General features: G+C 43.9%; 1 protein-coding gene across 2 annotated transcripts in view; it reads left to right on the top strand.

Moving 5' to 3' along the window:
• Window positions 1-217: 217 nt before the first annotated feature.
• The window catches only part of LOC123744869 (uncharacterized), a 61,476-nt gene continuing 56,971 nt past the window's right edge, over window positions 218-4,722 (top strand). For both annotated transcript variants that reach the window (XM_069311714.1, XM_069311713.1), the window contains exon 1: window positions 218-430. The gene's annotated coding sequence lies outside the window, so the exon portion shown is untranslated. The remainder of the gene's footprint in view (window positions 431-4,722) is intronic.

Below are 4,722 nucleotides of genomic sequence, written 5' to 3'. Positions count from 1 at the left end.
CGTCTGCTCCTCTTCCTTCAGTCCTCTTCTCTATTCCCTGAACACTTGCTAGTCTCCCTCCCTCCCATCTTTACCCTCCTTCCCTAACCTGTATTTCCCTCCCCATTGCTCCCTCACTCCTAGGGAGGTAACCCTCAGTCCTAGAGAGCCTCCCTCCCCGCCTGGCAGTCGGGGTGGCCCAAAGCCGCGCGCCTGGCCAGTCTAGTGCCAACCTCAGTGCCGCGTACACACACACACCCACGTGTCTCAGTCCGCCCAGACCTGGCACTCGCTCCCGTCACCTCACACGCCCTCACAGTGAAGTGTGTCGCCTCACTGGCCACACGGCTTCGTGAGGGACTCGAAGCAAGCCCTCCTTGCGTGTGCGACAGCTGCGTTCACTCACAGTGAGACTGTGGAGGTGTTTGAACGCCTTTGTATTATTAATTTGGTATGTGGGCGTTTTGTTTACATTTTTTGTTTACATAGATTCGAGTGTGTTTATTTCCTCTGGTTAGTGGTGTGATGGACTCGGTGTGTTGTGGTTTGTTGAGTGCTTGGCCACAGGGGAGTGGTGGTGCTTCTATAGTGGTAATTAGTATATCTTGGGTGATGTTTTCACGGTGGTGGGTAGCCCCGAGTGCTTCATTTCTGTGGGCGGCCGGGTGGTTTGCTTCTGTGGGTGGCAAGGGTGCTTCACTCCCGCGGGTAGCTGAGTGCTTCACTCCCGCGGGCAGCTGAGTGCTTCACTCCTGTGGGCAGCTGAGTGCTTCACTCCTGCGGGTAGCTGAGTGCTTCACTCCTGCGGGCAGCCGGGTGCTTCACTCCTGCGGGCAGCTAAGTGCTTCACTCCCGTGGGCAGCTGAGTGCTTCACTCCCGCGGGCAGCTGAGTGCTTCACTCCCGTGGGCAGCTGAGTGCTTCACTCCCGCGGGCAGCTGAGTGCTTCACTCCCGTGGGCAGCTGAGTGCTTCACTACCGTGGGCAGCTGAGTGCTTCACTCCTGCGGGCAGCCGGGTGCTTCACTCCTGCGGGCAGCTAAGTGCTTCACTCCCGTGGGCAGCTGAGTGCTTCACTCCCGCGGGCAGCTGAGTGCTTCACTCCTGCGGGCAGCTAAGTGCTTCACTCCCGTGGGCAGCTGAGTGCTTCACTCCCGTGGGCAGTTGAGTGCTTCACTCCCGTGGGCAGCTGAGTGCTTCACTCCCGCGGGCAGCTGAGTGCTTCACTCCTGCGGGCAGCCGGGTGCTTCACTCCTGCGGGCAGCTAAGTGCTTCACTCCCGTGGGCAGCTAAGTGCTTCACTCCCGTGGGCAGCTGAGTGCTTCACTCCCGTGGGCAGCTGAGTGCTTCACTCCCGCGAAGGGGGATTTCTACATTAATTTATTCACTAATATTTGTTCCTCAAGTGCATAAGGAAGTGCTTCTATCAACTGAGTACTCTGGATACACACATTTCATTCACACATGCAAGCCAGGTGCTTCTTTCAGTCATTCATGTTGATGATGCTTATTTCTTTCATTCATATAAGTTATACCACCATTTATCGATTCATATAAATTGTGCTTTCATCCAGTGGTGCTAAAGCTGTTTATTCATTCATTCGTCTGTTTATCGGTGCTTCTTTCATTCGCTAGCCTGTTCTCTGGTTCATTCATTTCATTCATTCATTTATTCCACTATTTATTGGCATACCTCTTCCACACTTCTCTCCCCAAAACCCCTTTCTCCTCCCTCCCCCCCTCTCCACCCCACCTTCTTTGAATGAAATATTTTCATTCACTAACTGTTTCTATCAAGGTGCTTCATTCACTCTTGGATAATGAGAGACTAATTCACCTTCGCACTTTCCTTTCACATTCCCACTCTCACAAGTGCTTCATTCACTGCCTTTGTGCGTTGCTGTTCTTCTTTCATTTTTTTCATCTTATGGTGCTTCTTTCATTTGCCTATATTTCGGAATTTATTTTTTTACTACCTCTTATACTGCATTCAACTTTGGTACTTCTTTCACTATCTCTTGATGTAGTGCTGCCTTCATTATTTTTGAGTGATTTCATTATAATGTGATGCTGCATTCACTACTTTATGGTGCTTCTTTCATTTGTCCTCATCTGTTTAAACCCTCCTATCTTTTGCTGTTACTTTTCCTTGGTCGTGAAATATTACTTCTTTCACCAGTTTCATTTTTATACTTTGGCCCTTCCTTCATTTCACTTCTTCATTCTTTCTTTCACTTATACTTTGGGAATTCTTTCACTTATACTTTGAATATTATATTGCCTCTAGTCCCACGATTTGATAACTTAAATTTAATTTCATTTTTCACTTGTACCAAGGTACTTCTTTCATCATTACTTAATCCCTTCTTTCATTTATAACCTAACTCTTCTTTCATCTATACTAAATTTTTTCTTTCATCTGCATACATTCCTGTCAATAGGGATTCTCTCTCTCTCTCTCTCTCTCTCTCTCTCTCTCTCTCTCTCTCTCTCTCTCTCTCTCTCTCTCTCTCTCTCTCTCTCTCTCTCTCTATATATATATATATATATATATATATATATATATATATATATATATATATATATATATATATATATATAAGCACTTCATTCATCAGTTCTTTCAGTATATCATGCATCTATCTCGCTTGCTCTTTCTAGAGCTTTTCATTCACTCTCTCCTCTTTGGGTTGTTCATTCATTCTCTCTTACTGGGGATCTTCATTCACTCGCTTATGAATATAGCACTTCTTTCACTCTCCTTTTCACATCAAATTCTTCTTTCATTAGAGTCCAAGAAGGTGCTTCATTGAAAGAAGATCGTTACATTTTTTACGTAGGGGCAAATGGAGAGAAAGAAGTGGGAGATGACATATGTTGAACAGGTGTTCAACATCTGTTGAACACATAAACAGGGGTTGGGTGAACACCGAACCGCAGGTGAACGAAATATGAACATCGTCTAGCGATGATAAAACTCCAAGGAGGAGTTCAAACATGTTATTGAACATGAAAGGGATGATTAGAGTACCTGAACATGTTATTGAACATGAAAGGGATGATTAGAGAGTACCTGAACTCCAGAAACCACTGAACGTTACGTTCACCATAATGAACATCAAGTTAATGTCAACACAAAGCGCTCGTTGAGAGCAATAGACTATAGTTAATGAACGCCAGTGAACACATACTGAACAACTGAAGGGAATGAACGTTCATGTAGTGAGTTGAAGAGCTGTGAGCTCCAGTTTGTGAACATCCTCTGAACGCTGTCTGTATAATATCCATATGAACGTAAATGAACAATTAGCAAATTGTGAACGTTTTATGAACTCGAATGAACATATAGTTCTTTGCTGAACGTCAGAATTGCCACCTTTAGTAACCGAAGAACACTCGTTTGAGGACACTGGAGCTTCATTGAACACAGCATGAACGCATTGAACATAACTGGAACTTCAGTGAACATCATTGAACCCATTGAACATAACTGGAACTTCAGTGAACATCATTGAACCCATTGAACATAATTGGAACTTCAGTGAACATCATTGAACGCACTGAAACTGTATTGGCCGGAACGTGAACTTAGACAAAAGCATAACACCGAAGAGAACGTGAAAAACGTTGAACAGTGTACAGTGAACGCATATATGAACGTGAACAACGTTGAACAGCCTCCAGTGAACGCATATATGAACGTGAACAACGTTGAACAGCCTCCAGTGAACGCATATATGAACGTGAACAACGTTGAACAGCCTCCAGTGAACGCATATTTGAACGGGAACAACGTTGAACAGCCTCCAGTGAACGCATATATGAACGCACACTATCTGTCTGATGACGATAGTTTAAGACTGAACATGATGAACAAGTCTGATACTCATAGTTAACTCTGACGATGATCAGCATGACTGAACATGATAATTAGGCGTGATAAGGGTTAGATCTGAGGAATGTGATTAAGTCTTAGGATAATTATCAAGTCTGAAGATGATGGGCAAGTCTTATTATAATGTTAAGTGTAACAATAGATAAATGTAATGCTGAGGGTTAAGTCTGAGGGCGATTGGTTAAGTCTGAGGCTGATTGGTAAGTCTGAGGCTGATTGGTAAGTCTGAGGCTGATTGGTAAGTCTGAGGCTGATTGGTAAGTCTGAGGCTGATTGGTTAAGTCTGAGGCTGATTGGTAGGTCTGAGGATCATTCTTAAGTCTTTCATTGTATTATCAACAGGTAAGGCAGTTTTTTTTTGTTCATTCTGTACGTTAATGTTAACTGAACACAGTCTACCATCAAGTGAACACTGAACACAGTCTACCATGAAGTGAACACTGAACACACCCTACCATCAAGTGAACACTGAACACACTCTACCATCAAGTGAACACTGAACACAGTCTACCATCAAGTGAACACTGAACACACTCTACCATCAAGTGAACACTGAACACACACTACCATCAAGTGAACACTGAACACACTCTACCATCAAGTGAACACTGAACACACTCTACCATCAAGTGAACACTGAACACATTATATGACTATCAAGATGTACAAAAGTTCGTAATGAACATACAGATGTATGAATCTGTCTTAACAGATAACACATATCTGTTAAGTATGAAGCAACATTTCTTATAAGAATGGCAGTGAACAAAGCCAGGTAATTGTTCATAATGTGACGAAGTCTCTTCATCATGTATGGAGGCAGGTGTATGATAACATCATGTATGGAGGC

The sequence above is a fragment of the Procambarus clarkii genome, chromosome 70 (assembly GCF_040958095.1).
Source record: "Procambarus clarkii isolate CNS0578487 chromosome 70, FALCON_Pclarkii_2.0, whole genome shotgun sequence".
In the NCBI taxonomy this organism is placed as follows: domain Eukaryota; kingdom Metazoa; phylum Arthropoda; class Malacostraca; order Decapoda; family Cambaridae; genus Procambarus; species Procambarus clarkii.
This window is presented reverse-complemented; position numbering and strand designations above follow the sequence as displayed.